A 17503-nucleotide genomic window follows, 5' to 3' on the forward strand; every position below is an offset into this window, starting at 1 on the left:
AAATGTGTTCTCTGGTATTGGTATTATTGCAATTATTCACGTTAATATTTTGACATGCAGTCATATTTATGTGGTGTTGGGTAAGATCCTTCAAAAAAGTAATTAGTTATAGTTACCAGTTTCTTTCCTCCCAAAGTAATTATGTCAGTAACTGCGTGATAAAAGTAACTAATTACTAGACAAAGTAACTATTAAATTACTAACAAAAAACCCCCTCAAAAATACACGCCCGATTTTTTTCAAGTAAAAATGAGATATATTCAGCCATATTTGAAACATGTGTGAAACATGTGCACGCCCCATGACAGCGCTGAAACTTGTGTGAAACATGTGCACGCCCCATGACAGCGCTGAAAAATGTATAAAATGTGTACGTCCCATGACAGCACTGAAACATGTGTAAAACATGTGCACGTCCCATGACAGCGCTGAAACATGTGATACAGGTGATACAACGCTGCTATATTTAAAGTGTTATTCCTAACACTGTATTTATGTAAAACTCTTAAGACACTGCAAGTAAAGCTGAAGTGACTATTTCAAGTCTCAGTTCTGTCTGTATCACTTATTTAATGAAGAATAAAGAATGTTATTGAAGATGTATCTTATAGTTAAACAGGAACAGGTAACACCACCATTTCCTGATTTAGGCCTGTACTTGGTTTAGTGAGTCCTAGTTTAGTCCTGGTTTATCTGTGGTTTAGTCCTGGTTTAGTCCTGGTTTATCTGTGGTTTAGTCCTGGTTTAGTCCTGGTTTATCTGTAGTTTAGTCCTGGTTTAGTCCTGGTTTATCTGTGGTTTAGTCCTGGTTTATCTGTGGTTTAGTCCTGGTTTAGTCCTGGTTTATCTGTGGTTTAGTCCTTGTTTAGTCCCGCTTCAGTCCTGATTCAGTCCTCATTCAGTCCTAGTTTAGACCTGATTTACTCCAGATTCTGTCCTAGTTTAGACCTGTTAATAATAATATCACAAAGCAGAAGAGGTTCACTGCTCACCTGTTGCACTGACAGCAGTTAATTATAGTGTAAGTCATATTTTTGGCCACATACAAACAAAACGACAAAAAAATAAAGAAATAAAAAAATAAAAAAATAGCAAAGTAATTTAATACTGAACATTTACAAAGTGCATTTTTGCCCTACATTTTCTTACATATTAACACATTTTGCACATACCACCTCCAACTCCCACTGACGACTTTCATGTATGAATAGCAAATCCTATAGAAATAAACAGAGGAACAAATAAACATCTTTAAGTCGCAGACGGCATGGGCCTAGACTTTGCATCTGTTGTGTCTCAAAGCACAGTACTGTGTCAATAACATGTAGTGTGTGCAGTCAAAGTGAGAGCCTATTTAAACACACAGGCTTCAGCTGAAACGGGCGCTAATGATTTTCTGTGCAAACATATGTGAGCATCGGCCCCACCCACACAGAGCTGTCACTGTCCTCTCACTGACGCCCACGAAACGATGAAGACATACGGGGATGGGCAGTACAAGTGCTATTGGAACATCACATTTGGTGCATTTGACAGATTTGTATATTTTTCTAATTCTGACTTGGTTTGGCGGGATAGTGCATGTGCTAAATATGTATTATAGTTTTATTTCAGTTAAGTGGCAGTTAGTGGACAGTTGAGAAGAAAAGTACAAAAATCGCTTTACATGTTGTGTCCCTAAAGCAAGATATGAAAATTAATAACAGACAAATCAGGCACGTTTCCCCGGGCATTAGCGAGGGTTTTGAGAAGGGGTGTTGGCGAGAAGGAGCGTTATCTTCAACAACCTCACTCCAGATTGGCTCTTCGGTTGCTATGATACTCGCGGTCGGAATTCCAAATATGGAACTCTGCTTCAAATTGTCCGCTATAACTGCTGAACACTGTGGGTGACGTCACACTCAGTCCACTTTATAAACAGTCTATGTTCTATTATATCATCCACACGGAAAATTCTAAAATATAAAATGCAGGGATAATTTACACCCAAGAAAGACTTTTTTGTATTAGTTTTATCATAGTTATGGTTTAATTTGGACAAGTGTTGGCCCTTGTTAACATGGTTGATAGGTAACAGCTACGGAACTACTCTATATATGTCATATCTGGAGCCAGTGTCACACCAGGAAGTAACAGTGTAAAACTTCACCAAAATAGGCTCTGAGCTCAACAACGCCCTCTACCTCACTGTCAGTGTCACTACTTCCTATCCAGTATTATGATGTATCTATGAGGTTTTTGCAGAGTTATGCTAAAATGAATAAATATTTAAAGTGACAGGGAGCTGCAGGTGGATTAGGGCTCAGAGGTCAGAGGTTAGGCGGTTAGAGTCCGACAGTGGACAAGGAGCTGCAAGTGGGTTAGAGGTTACACAAAAATGAATCCTTTACCAGAGACACTTCTGTGTTTAGAAAGAGACATGTTTGTGTCTCAATGCTAATGCTAATGCTAATTTTGAGGCATGATAAGTATTAAAATAACTGAAGTATTCTACGTATAAAAATAATTGGGTATTCTGTGTTTATTTTAATGAATTTGAATTTTAATAGGTTCTTTAATTCATGTTTTCCAGTTTTAATAAAGGTGACAGTTAGGGTTGAGACCATAGACTGTATAAAGAAGTGGACAAAGGGATTGTGACGTCACTCGAATTCTGACCATGAGAATCATAGCTACCAAAGAGCCAATCCGGAGTGAGGCTGTTGAAGGTAGCACCTATTCCCATTACTGCTAGTTTATCGAGGAACAGGCATTTAGCAACGCTGTCAATCAAACCTGTTGCTAACGCTAGCGGGAGCAACCTCAGGGAAAGAAGGCACCTGATTTGTCTGTTATTAATGTTCATATTTTGATTTACAGACACAATAGAGAAATAAAAATACCAGGAACATGTAGAGCGGGTTAATACGAACATTTTAAGAGCAAAATGACGAGTCTGACAGCAGCAGGTACAGAGAGAGGGGCCACAGCTCTTCAATAGAAAGTGAGCCAGAGTTGATGGATCCAGAAATGCGCCCATGATCACTTCCTATTTGGAACGCGGCGACTTGCATGTTAGCTATGTCCATACAGTCTATGTTTGAGACAGTGAGCTAGCTAGCACACCAAGGTTCACAGGGCCAATTGTCAAAATCTTAAATATATTGGTGTTAACTACGTGTCATGAAATATGCTGTCTGACCTGTCACCTGCCCTTTGAATGAGATTTATTGCGCAAAATCCACTTTTCAGAGTTTCAGCCATGTTATAATTTAGAGTGATTCATGCATATTTGAGTAATCCTTATTCTTCTATATTCAAGATGTCATTCCTCAGACCTACCCCTCTTTTCACCACCACCGGTACACGGGCGCTGTGACGGACTTACTCCAGTTTTTGATTTATCAGTCATGTACAGGGCCTTTAAGATGAAATATTTCTACATTCCTAAAAGCAAAAAGCAAAAGCTCCAATACATTTATGTGAAGACCTGGGAGAAGACCTGTGATTGAGCTGATCCTGGGTTACAATTCAAATCCAATTTCTTTTCATTTTTAATACCAAAAATAGAGAAAAACGGACATAAATCGACTTACCTGTCTCCGCCAGTAAATGAGGGCAGAAGACATCTCAATCCACAGAGCAGAGGCAGTAGAAACGTGCTGATAATAACTGTTCAAAAAGTGACAAATCTGAAACAAATCCAATATAAACCCAGTGTTTTGTGTCTGAGAGTCAAATAGGAGATGACTTTAAAGCAGGTTCGTGAAGATTTTCTGTAGTTTGTCCAAAATTCAGGTTCACTTCGTCCAAAAATAAACGTGAAAGTTAACACTTAATCTCAGTTTGGAAATGTGGGATTTTATGGCGGTTGCTGTAGAAACACACTCAGATGATGATGTCATACTGTCAGACTCCTCTATTGTTTGCACTGTACTTTGAACAATGAAATATCTAAAACACAACTAGACCCAAGAACTCACTGTGTTACAACACAAATCAGCTTTTTAACAATAATCATTTTATCTGGCCCCATCTGTCAGGTCTATAGAATGAACACAGCCATAGATTCTCAGGTATCACAAAAATATAGTGTTGTTCTGTTTATTTTAAGACATCATACCATAGGGGATCTCTCCATTTGTCGGGGTTAAGTACAAGCTTTAAAAATATGATAAGTGTGGCAATTGTGTGAGAAACGATGATACTCTTTTGACCTCTGCTCTTGACACTAATCCAAATGTTCCAGTAGGATTTACAAAGCAGACGAGCTGATGATTTTCTAACTTTCTGTTGGTTAAATTAATTATCATGTGTTCAGCCCTAAGAGGCAACTGCTGCTGTGATTTTGGGCTTTACAAATTAAATTGAATTGGTTTGCTGTTCTCTTACTGTTTTAACAAAGGTGCTGCAATCACAACAGAACCTGGGCCCAGTGCCTTAACCTGCATTAAAGGGGATGCATACATGTTTTTCTCATTCTGCAGTGGCGTGTGTGTCAAAAGTATAAAAAAAATAGTTACTAAATATATCTGCATAATCCTGCTTTAATTCTGTTTGAAGCATGGTTGAAGTGTCCGTGTCCTTTAGTACACCCTACTGGCCGATGAGCAGACTGCATCACCCGCGGTTGTGTCTCATTAACAGCTCACACAGCGCTGAATAAACCCCATGATAAACCTGGAGGAATGGGACATGAGGAGATTTGTAGTGAGTGCGCTCATGCAGCAGGAGACCACAACAGCAGACGCAAAAATAAATCGATTTTGCACCAAGTCATTGTTTGTGGATTTGTGTTTGTAATGATTAGATGTCAGTCATTTAATCAAACATGAGCCGGTTTCATGGTTAATTTGTGTGAAATGGAGGATCTGGGCGGAGCAGTGGAGTGACAGTGTCTGGAGAAGAGCCCATCTGGTCTGTGACCTGTGTGTTTATGAAGGAGCGACAACATGTGGCTCCTCTTCAGGGAAATACAGGATGTTTGTTCAGAAAAGACGTGGTTTTGATTTGCATCTGAGAGTTGAGTGTGAGTGCTGTTTTAACGCAGTGCAGTGTTTAAGGGGACATTTGTGATAATGAGACTGTATTATAAGTGCTCCTGTCTGACCAGTGCACTGTTGTTGGTGTCTCTTCATGAATGTACATTTTGTGTAATAATAGCATTGCTCATCTGTAGTCCTCATATGTTTCTAGATGCATAATAATAATTCCATACATAACAAAAGAACTGAATACTCTGCATAAATGAGGTTTAGGACAAATCTATGAGAAACAAACAGTCCACTGACAGACCGCTGACTAGTCCTGTTCAGACAAATACAGTCCAATATTTACAAATCTGAACACACTCATTTACTATTACAAGCCTTATATGAAAATCCTCCAGAATTCACTCCCTGAGCTGCAGAGGCTGCACTAGCACTGAGTCATAATTGTTCTACAGGTGCTGGGGTTTAAGCAGTGACCATTCAGCGAAAGTCATTTTAGGTTCAAACCAGCTGGATTGAAACTGGCAACCCAAATGAGAGACTCATTCTGCTTTCTGATTGAACAATTGTCTTGAACCAAAACACCACATTGTAACAAAAACAACTTCCATCATGTCCAATGCTTTTATAATCAAAAATAAATCAGCATCACATTTTTTATCAGTCAAAGTTATATTTGATTTGAACCTGTTGATGTGATACCTTGGGAAACACTCATCATAGAGCTCCTGCATCACATGACTACATTTGATAGGGACGCCATATTGGCAGTGGTGAATTGTGGGTAAAGAATGGCACTTTAGTCTGCTTTTGGTGTTTTTTTGTTTTTTTCTTTAAAATATGAAATCATAGACATTGATTTATGTTCAAACTAATCTGATTAAACATGAGTGACCCTTACCTGGCACTGGTGTTATTATAAAGAGCATAGATCACATGGATTTTGCCTTAACTCTGCAATATGTGGACATCTGGTTTACTTTTTACTTTCTTATATCATCACAAAGGGACCCTGAAGAGGTTTGTGAAAAATAGACTTTATTATAAGTCCCTGTACCTATAATGTTTACTTTTTAAACTTTATAACTTTAAATGATGTGAAATAGATGAAACAGCAAAGGCACAATGTGCTCTGACTAATGTGCAGATGTTGTAGCCGGTAGCAGCTAAATCACTCATGTCAGTGTAATAAACACAAAAAACATTGGTACAACTTTAGTTTGTGATTTTATTTTCTACAATCCACATTTCAGAGCAGTCCATTAAAGTTAAGAAAATGAACAGTGTTTAGCAAAAAGCATTTGGGATCATTTCTCTTCAAACTTCTCTCTCTCTCGGTCTAATTTGTAGAGTATAACGCTCATGGCAATACACAAACGCACAGTTTTTGAATCCTTATGAGTCTGTGGTTGAATCATTCAAATAAAAACAATAAAAAAACAACAGCAATGTATAAATGCATTCACAGCTTAATTAATGTCTGGCTTGATTAGCTAGAGCTCGTTTAGCCGCAGAAATCCACTTCTCTCATAAATCTTGAGTTTTGTAAATCCGATAAAAGACTCAGACTCCTTCTGCACTTCACAATGTGAACATCCCACTGTGCAACAATAATCCACAATCTCTGAAACTCACATAAAGTTTGTTCATTATGGCATTTGGACTTTGGAGGTGCATGCTGGGATTGTCTTATGGCAGCTGCAGGAGCTCTATACCATTATACCTCTTACTTAGCAAGACTGCAATTTTGAACAGGTTCAGCCCAATCTGCTGTGGGTCAAACCAATGTCTTCACTTGTCTGTGTGGTTCTGCATATAGATTGAGAAAAGTGAGAGTGAGAAAAAGAAAAACCTACAATTGCAACACCAATCACTTCCAATTTAGTGTGTTTTTTTCTGTGGAAGAGGAAAGGGCAGAGCAGTGGAATCTGCTGTGTTAAACCTGCCATAGATTACATGATCGTTATGTGAAATGACATGTGGTCTGCCTATCCTCCCCCTCACTTTATAATGGACTCTACTGTGTAATGGTGTGGACATGTAACTGAACCTTTCACTTATTTTCCCTATTTTCACCACCACCGGCATACGCCCACTGCTCTGTATATTGTTCTTCTATATTATTTTCTTTATTGATACGCGTAGGATTCAGTGTAGACATTTTGGTACTCATGAAAAACAAATCCACTGTTCGCTAGTGTGATGTGCAGCTGTCCACGGGAGGATCTGACAGCTTGCGGCGCTTTGTTGTGATGACGTTTACGGCGACATCAGCTCACACAAACTCTTTAATGTTCAAAAGCTCATTTAAATCCATTGCTTTTACCTCATGCACTAATCCTCATACCTCATCGTGACATAACAGTGTTGAAGCAGAGTCAGTTCAACCCTGTGACAGCCCCGTCATGCTAACTGTGTGTTAGCATTAGCCTGTATTTGCAGACTAAACAAACAGGTGTGTTAATTAGCTAGCTTCATGAGCACGTTTGGCCATTAACACAACCCAAACACGAGGACTCCGTGTTCCGCTAAGCTAACAAAGCAGCTCCAAAGTACTTAAGGGTAGATGTTATGAGCGGGTAATGTGTTTCTTTTTCACAGAGAGGTACAAGAGAATGGTTTAATCAGAGTTTTAGGGTTTGCTGCAGTTAATAGTGTAAATAAAGCAGTAGCATGAGACTGAGACATGAGACTGTTATATCTGTCATGCGGAATATTAATATTAGCCTACAATGAATAGTTTATGAAGCTCAACGGGGACCACTCTGCTTCCAGAAGTCAATTTTCTAATAATTTTTTCGCAGACTTTTCGAAAAATTCAAATACTGCTAACTAACTAACCAGCGACGTGCTAACATACAAACATAACGTGGTTGTTTTAAGTCCAAAAAGCACATTTAAAACACAAAATTGAGTGAACTGCTTTAATAACTGTGAGGTGGTGGTTTATAAAGTTTCAGAAACAGATTTCAAATAATAGAAAAAGTTACAGGTCTTGTGGTCAACCCTGAGCTTTCAAACTTCTATGGGAAAAATGAATGAGAACCATACTTCTGGGACCAGGGTGTGGGCGGTCCCTGTTGAGCTCCATTGGCTGCAGATACCATAGCAACTATTAAAAGAATATGCAAAAGTTTGATGTATTATGTAACTTTTCTGGATCTTTGTTTTGTTAGCTTTTCCTGATATATTCAACATGATGACATCTTTATCTATTCACTGAGTTACAGGTGTTTTTATTGTCATACAACACCTTGAAAACCATGTATTTGTGAGCCTTTCCATAGATCTAGACCTGTAACTATGGATGGGGCAATAAACAATAATATTGTTTACCGTGAAGGGCAATAATCGTTTGTGGGAGATTTTATATAATCGTGATAATTGCCAACAAAGAGAATCACCATTATATCTCCAGACTTATCCACAGGGGAGTCAACGAGGGGGGCCTGTCTGGGGCCCCAGAGTTTAGGGGCCCAGAATTGAACCCTCTTCCTATTAATTTGTATTACAGGGGGCCCATGTGAGGCTTATTGCCCCGGGCTCCCAAATTTCAGTTGAAGGCCCTGCTCATCCAGAATATTCAGTTAAAGTTATAATTATTCATATTCATAACAACTGTAATCGATATATAATTGTTAATCGGAATTATTTTGGCCATGATAATCATCACACAAAATTTCAGTATCGTTCCATGCTTATCTGTAACTTGGCCTGGTGGTGCGGGGCTATAAATATATATTTATGTCATACTGTCGTTTAACTGTTCAAATCATTTATGTCTAAAGTCTATTGTTAAAATAGACCTACTTTGCTAAATTGACTTCTTTGACCTTTTAACCATGTTGTAGTTGTTTCCCCTCACTCTTTTCTCACATGAGTTTGTATTTGGAGTGATGTATGAGCAGTCTTAATCGCTTATTTTCAAGACGCCATATTGCCGATTAACGCCCACTGTGATGTACTTACTCTGTTCTCCAGTTTTATTTTCTTAATCGGTGATACTTGTAGGATACAGCAGCGTTTCGTAGTCATTTTTGTACAAATGAAAAAAAATTAGCTACTCGTTTGTGTGATGTGCTGCTATCCATCGGAGGTGGCGACGTCAGCTGCCATTGGGCACCGCTGTTTTCTAATGCAGAAGTTAGTGAACGTTTCTTTTTAAAATGTGCAAATTATAACATAACGATCCACGGGTGTCAGACATTAGAACTAATGAGCACCGTGTCTGTGATTGTTGTTGCAAAAAACATGGCTGATTAAGGAAATATTCTTCTTTATGTACCTTTTTGCCCAAAAAATAGATTGAAATAAAGGCATGTTTTTCATTGTCGTAGTGTTTATTGCACTGAAAAACTTCCTTACTGTGTTCCAACTGTGATCGGCCTTGCACCTCCACAAATCTGATTCTTATTTTTCCTGCTTGTCTCCATGGAAATGTTTTAGGGAAATGTTTCTTTTAGCTATAATATTCCACAGTATGGCATAACACTAATCAATCTGTGTGAAGTAAAGAGTAGTGGCGTGTAGGATGGAGAATGTTCTGAAGGATGGTTTAACTCTTTATTTCCATGGAAACATCCAGGTGACCTCTAGAACAATCTTTATGTAATTCATAATTCAGTTTCTCCAGTATTAATTGCTCATTATTGTGCTGCCGTGAAATGAACAAAAGTATGTTTCCACAAAAACGTAAATATAAAATATGAGTCTGCACACTCTGCCATTTGAGTGGACGGCCTCTTCAGTCTTTATTTTGTGGTTTTCCAAGTGGCAGTGTGGTAATTGTGCCATTACTATAACTATGTTCCCACCGTGCAGTCGCGTGGAGGTAATCAGCAAAGGTCAAACTCTGCTCGCTCCGTCAGGAATTATACTTGTCTGAAAATGATCGTTCTGTGCGCTGACAACGCCAACATAATCTGTGCTATTTGGCCAACAGCGACATGCACACAATGTATATGTAAGAGACCATTTACACTCATTTTTGTTGCTCACCGTCTGGACTAGTCTGGATACATCACCTGCTGTCGACCAATGCATCGCCAATTGCAAATGTGTTGACCTGGTTTATGGTTAGTATCTGTAATTACTGCACTTATCCACATGAAATAAACACTGGCACAAACTCCAACGTCTTCTCTGTCAGTGTAAATAAACATAAGTTAAATCATTTATTCACAATATCATCAAAGTGGAGCCATTTTTTGACCCCAGAGATGAGAGAGTCGTCAGGTGAAAGGACTTTAAACCCTGAGATTAATATGACAAGTTTGTGGAGTGAATCTTTCACAGATAATGACTTATACTCCAACCATAGCCTGTACATATAAATGGACATAGCTAACCTGCTAGCCGCTGCGTTCCAAATAGGAAATGAACATGGGTGCACTTCTGGCTCCATCTACTCTAGTTTCAGTTCACTTTCTATTGAAAAACTGTTGCTGTCAGGCTCATCATTTTGGTCTTAAAATGTTCGTATTATCCTGCTCTACATGATCCTGGTGTTTTTATTTCACAATTTTGCCCCTAAATCAAGATATGAACATTAATAACAGACAAATCTGGTGTCTTCTTTCTGCTGAGGTTTCTCCTGCTAGCTACCCGCTCCGTGCTATAAACCTGCATTGTGGGCGTTACGTTCAACAGCCTCACTCCAGATTGGTTCTTTGGTTGCTATGATACTTGTGAATTTCAAATATGGAACTCCAACTTAGCCTCTATAACTGCTAGCGTCGATGAGCTTCATTTGCTGAACACTTTGGGTGACGTCACACTCACTTAGGCCACTTCTTTAAACAGTCTGTGCCCCCAAAAACAAACCAATAACAGTAGAAATCATGGTCAGTTAAATGATTATAAAAGTGTAATAACTCATCTTTTATTAATTACGTCTGACATTTACTCATTTCTTACAGTCCAGCACAATATTTTTCCACAGCCCAGTACTTTTTACACTTTTATTGTTGCTGCCCATATTTCATTTTGCACCATCCATTTAAAATCACCACGATTTTTCACAGATTTGTGCTCCACTTTGAGGCAGACGTGGTGCCGCACAGCCCCAGGGAAGTGCCTCCGTTTTGGGGTGATTCTTGTGGATTTGTGGCCTGGCTTTGCACCTCCAGATATCACCAAAGCTCCTCCATCTTTCATATCGTCTTTCTTTCATGTTTTTATTCCGTGCTAAATCTGAGCTGAGGCCAGTTCTTATCTGAATGCATCTGCTGTGTCTACTCTGCTCTGTGTCTCTGTGAATAACAAAAAGTGATACAAAAACTACCGTAATGCAACAGAGAGGAGCTTTCCAAGACTATTACTGTGATGTAGATGTGAGTTTTGGTTTAATATGGTACTTTTTTTTTAAAGTTTGGTCAAATAGTTTATTAAAGACTCTCTATCCATTTTTATTTTCCATGTGTTTGCGCGAAATGTGTCTTGTCCCAGCACAGATATGAAGTAAGTAAACAGCTCTTGAGGTCAAAATAAGTCCACTGTGAACTACTCTATGAAGCTGTATTGTCTGATGATAAGGAAGTGCACGTTAGCATGTAAAACTCCACACTGGTCTCTGAGAGTTGTGAAAAGTGCTTATAAAGTCATCATGGTGAATCATTAGGATGCTCAGAATGCATAATGTCAGTGAGGAATGAACTAGTTCTGTTTTTCAGGTTTTTAAGACAGTAAAAATCAGGTATAGTGCCTTTAAGTGTGATTTAGGCTTAATAACTACTTAACTGAATGGTTAGGAGTTATGGTAATAATTAAGTAGTAAGTAAGCCTGAACCATTCTTAATAAACTGTTAGTTCATTATGAATTAAGTCAGACCTGGAGTTGAGTTTTGTTTCATTCACACATGTTTAACACGCAAACCCTGCAGATTTAGTTCTTCTCTCAAACTGAAAACACTCTGTTCCACCTTGTGATGTCATGAGGTAAAACAGGAAGTGCTCTACTGTGTTTTTAAAGTCCATACACCTTCACTAGGTTTGGATGATTTCAGCCCTGGATTTGCCGATCTCTACTGAACTAAAATTAAAAGGAGCTGTTAACTTGAAAAATACCACTTCATGACATCACAAGGTGGAACAGAGCATTTTGAGCTTTGGAGATGTACAGACTAATAATAAAGTGTTACTCCAGGTCTGTTTTTGAGGAGGTAACAACATTATAACATGGTTTAAAGCTAAAAGAGTCTATTTTGTGTAATACAGAACCTTGTGTAATTATTGTAAAGTGTTTCTAAATGGTCTTTGATTTAAAGTTTACCATAGAAAAGATAGAGGTGGTTTTGCTTATCCTGGAATGCTCCACAGTTTAGCATTAACCTTACATATCTCTATGGAAACAAGCAGATGACACCATCCTGCAAACTTACAGGTTAGATCTGTGGAAAGGCAATCTCACTCACAGTTTTGCTCTGTAATTTTTTAAACAATAAAACACTATGAATTAACAATAGATTAATTTAAGGTAGATATGTTAATGACGTATATTCTAGGCAAAGCAATGGTGTCCACATTGAGACAAACAGGTGACACAATCCCCACCAGAAAAGTTTCATAGTGCACCTTTAGAGCAGAACATATGTTTTTGATACTTATTTGAGCAATAAAAACTCCTGTAATCAAAACATATGTTTTTAATATAGAGAAAGATTGAGAAAGATAGATACATTTATGCCGTACCGTGAGACACTTCAAGCTACTATAACATCTCCATGGAAACAAGCAGGTACCAAACCTCCTAGTAAAAAGTTACATAGTGCATCTTTAAACTGAATTAGCACACTTTGACCATTGCTTAGGTAAAAAGCACTCTTCAGTCTTGCTTCAGTCCAGTGTTGTCTTCACAAAGGGGGGTCGGAGGAGTGAGCAGCGTCTCTCACTCAAGAGGCATTTGAAGGACGAGTGAGGGACGAGTCGGTCGATGGACGGACAGAACACTGAGGAGAAGAAGAGCCAGAAAACGAGTGATAGACGGAGGATTGGACATCGAGCGGTGGGCCTGCGAGACTGATAAGAAACAGCTTAGAAAGAGAACAAGGGGAGAGAGAGGGAAGAAGGAAAGAGGGGGGATAGAGAGGAAGAGGAGGAGAGATGGGGGGAGGACAGAGAGAGGAGGAAAAGGAAGGGAGAGAGATAAAGAGAGGAGGGAGAGGAGTCTACATAGTTGGTAAGTACTTTCACATTTCTTTGAAAAAAAAATAAATAAATTGGCCCAGGTTTTCGTTATTTGATATTGCTTAAAAGTGAGCAACAAATATCTGTCAACTCAAATTTCAAATATTGCTATGATCCTTTGTTAAAGATATTTGCTTTTACTTAAATTAAACACTCGAAAATTCAATGTGCAATTTATCATTGTGGAACATTTATGCAAACGAGTATCACTTCGTGTAGGTGAAGCAGAGCTGAAGGAGGCCGTGGGTGTAGCAGGTGTATGTCCACACCTGTGGCTTAAGGTTGTAGAGGAATGTCCATACCCACCCACCCGTTTAGTTCAGAGGCGACTAAAGGCAGACCACGGATAAACATGAATGTTGTTGAATGTATGGACACGTATTAAGGATTTTGTGGGATCTTAACAAAAGGATGAAACTTTCATAAATTCACAAATGAATAATCTATCAACTATACAACACATACATATGTACATATGTAGATGTACATATGTATGTATGTACATATACACTTATATGTATGTACATATACACTTATATGTATGTACATATACACTTATATGTATGTGTATGTACATATTGGCTAGCTCATCTGGTAGGTCATCTGACTTTCACATGGGGGACCCGGGTTCAAAACCCCACCTCCTGGAGTGTAATGAGGAATTAAAAAGGGCTTAGCATGAATAGCATGACTGTCATAGAAAAAAGGGGCACTCACTAAGGGGCAGGACTTAGTGTTACACTAGTTATACTAGTCACATGAGGGGGGCGGGGCTTAGTGCAAATCATACAAGATTAAGGCGAAGTTTAAATGAAAAAGGGGCAGGTCTAGCATGAATCACACGTGGAAAAGGGCAGGGCTTAGCTTGAATCATATAAAAAGGGGAGGAGCCTAGCGTGAACGATGCCTGAGAAAAGGGTTAGCATGAGTCACATGACTGTCGCAGAAAAAAAATGGCAGGTCGTAGTGTGAAAATGGGCGGGACTTAACATGAATCATACGAGAAAAAGGGCGGGGCTTAGCGTGAATGATGTCAGAGAAAAGGGGCGGGAATCGCGCAACTTTAGTGTGAATCGCACAACTCACACGAGAAAAAGGGCGGGGCTTAGTGGAAATCCCATGAAAAAGGGGCGGGTCTAGCATGAATCACATTAGAAAAAGGGCGGGGCTTAGCGTGAATCAAACAAAAAAGGGGAGGGGCCTAGCGTGAATGATGCCTGAGAAAAGGGTTAGCATGAGTCACATGACTGTAGCAGAGAAAAGGGCGGGGCTTAGTGTTAATCATACAAGAAAAGGGGCAGGGCTTAGTGTGAATCGCACAATTGTCACAGTGGGAAAAGGGGCGGGGCTTAGCATGAATCATATAAAAAGGGGAGGGGCCTAGCGTGAATGACACCTGAGCTAAGGGTTAGCATGAATCACATGACTGTCACAGAAAAAAATGGCAGGTCTTAGTTTGAATCACACAAGAAAAAGGGAGGGGCTTCGTGTGAATGACGTCAGAGGAAAGGGTTTAGACTTAACGACTTAAAGGGAATTGCGCGACTTTAGCATGAATCGCACAACTGTCACAGAAAAAGGGGCAGGGCTTAGCATGAATCATACAAAAAAGAGCAGGGACCTAGCATGAATGACACCTGAGAAAAGGGTTAGCATGAGTCACATGACTGTCGCAGAGAAAAAGGCAGGGCTTAGTGCAAATCATACAAGATTCAGGCGAAGTTTAAATGAAAAAAGGGGCAGGTCTAGCATGAATCACATGCGGAAAAGGGCGGGGCTTAGCTTGATTCATATAAAAAGGGGAGGAGCCTAGCGTGAACGACGCCTGAGAAAAGGGTTAGCATGAGTCACATGACTGTCGCAGAAAAAAATGGCAGGTCGGTGCATGTTGGACTCCGCCAGCTTAGCATGAATCATACGAGAAAAAGGGCGGGGCTTAGCGTGAATGATGTCAGAGAAAAGGGGCAGGTCTAGTATGAATCACATGAGAAAAAGGGCGGGGCTTAGTGTGAATGCCATCAGAGAAAACGGGCGGGAATCGCGCAACTTTAGTGTGAATCGCACAACTCACACGAGAAAAAGGGCGGGGCTTAGTGGAAATCCCATGAAAAAGGGGCAGGTCTAGCATGAATCACGTTAGAAAAAGGGCGGGGCTTAGCGTGAATCATACAAGAAAAGGGGCAGGGCTTAGTGTGAATCGCACAACTGTCACAGTGAAAAAGGGGCGAGTCTTAGCATTAATCACATGAGAAAAAGGGCGGAGCTTAGCGTGAATGACATCAGAAAAAAGGGGTGGGACTTAGCGTGAATCAAACAAAAAAGGGGAGGGGCCTAGCGTGAATCAAACAAAAAAGGGGAGGGGCCTAGCGTGAATGATGCCTGAGAAAAGGGTTAGCATGAGTCACATGACTGTAGCAGAGAAAAGGGCGGGGCTTAGTGTTAATCATACAAGAAAAGGGGCAGGGCTTAGTGTGAATCGCACAATTGTCACAGTGGGAAAAGGGCTTAGCATGAATCATATAAAAAGGGGAGGGGCCTAGCGTGAATGACACCTGAGCTAAGGGTTAGCATGAATCACATGACTGTCACAGAAAAAAATGGCAGGTCTTAGTTTGAATCACACAAGAAAAAGGGAGGGGCTTCGTGTGAATGACGTCAGAGGAAAGGCTTTAGACTTAACGACTTAAAGGGAATTGCACAACTTTTGCGACTTTAGCATGAATCGCACAACTGTCACAGAAAAAGGGGCAGGGCTTAGCATGAATCATACAAAAAAGAGCAGGGACCTAGCATGAATGACACCTGAGAAAAGGGTTAGCATGAGTCACATGACTGTCGCAGAGAAAAAGGCAGGGCTTAGTGCAAATCATACAAGATTCAGGCGAAGTTTAAATGAAAAAAGGGGCAGGTCTAGCATGAATCACATGCGGAAAAGGGCGGGGCTTAGCTTGATTCATATAAAAAGGGGAGGAGCCTAGCGTGAACGACGCCTGAGAAAAGGGTTAGCATGAGTCACATGACTGTCGCAGAAAAAAAATGGCAGGTCGTAGTGTGAAAATGGGCGGGACTTAACATGAATCATACGAGAAAAAGGGCGGGGCTTAGCGTGAATGATGTCAGAGAAAAGGGGCGGGAATCGCGCAACTTTAGTGTGAATCGCACAACTCACACGAGAAAAAGGGCGGGGCTTAGTGGAAATCCCATGAAAAAGGGGCGGGTCTAGCATGAATCACATTAGAAAAAGGGCGGGGCTTAGCGTGAATCAAACAAAAAAGGGGAGGGGCCTAGCGTGAATGATGCCTGAGAAAAGGGTTAGCATGAGTCACATGACTGTAGCAGAGAAAAGGGCGGGGCTTAGTGTTAATCATACAAGAAAAGGGGCAGGGCTTAGTGTGAATCGCACAATTGTCACAGTGGGAAAAGGGGCGGGGCTTAGCATGAATCATATAAAAAGGGGAGGGGCCTAGCGTGAATGACACCTGAGCTAAGGGTTAGCATGAATCACATGACTGTCACAGAAAAAAATGGCAGGTCTTAGTTTGAATCACACAAGAAAAAGGGAGGGGCTTCGTGTGAATGACGTCAGAGGAAAGGGTTTAGACTTAACGACTTAAAGAGAGAAAAGGGGCGGGAATCGCGCAACTTTAGTGTGAATCGCACAACTCACACGAGAAAAAGGGCGGGGCTTAGTGGAAATCCCATGAAAAAGGGGCAGGTCTAGCATGAATCACGTTAGAAAAAGGGCGGGGCTTAGCGTGAATCATACAAGAAAAGGGGCAGGGCTTAGTGTGAATCGCACAACTGTCACAGTGAAAAAGGGGCGAGTCTTAGCATTAATCACATGAGAAAAAGGGCGGAGCTTAGCGTGAATGACATCAGAAAAAAGGGGTGGGACTTAGCGTGAATCAAACAAAAAAGGGGAGGGGCCTAGCGTGAATCAAACAAAAAAGGGGAGGGGCCTAGCGTGAATGATGCCTGAGAAAAGGGTTAGCATGAGTCACATGACTGTAGCAGAGAAAAGGGCGGGGCTTAGTGTTAATCATACAAGAAAAGGGGCAGGGCTTAGTGTGAATCGCACAATTGTCACAGTGGGAAAAGGGCTTAGCATGAATCATATAAAAAGGGGAGGGGCCTAGCGTGAATGACACCTGAGCTAAGGGTTAGCATGAATCACATGACTGTCACAGAAAAAAATGGCAGGTCTTAGTTTGAATCACACAAGAAAAAGGGAGGGGCTTCGTGTGAATGACGTCAGAGGAAAGGCTTTAGACTTAACGACTTAAAGGGAATTGCACAACTTTTGCGACTTTAGCATGAATCGCACAACTGTCACAGAAAAAGGGGCAGGG

This window comes from Periophthalmus magnuspinnatus, chromosome 17, assembly GCF_009829125.3.
Source record: "Periophthalmus magnuspinnatus isolate fPerMag1 chromosome 17, fPerMag1.2.pri, whole genome shotgun sequence".
Lineage (NCBI taxonomy): Eukaryota > Metazoa > Chordata > Actinopteri > Gobiiformes > Gobiidae > Periophthalmus > Periophthalmus magnuspinnatus.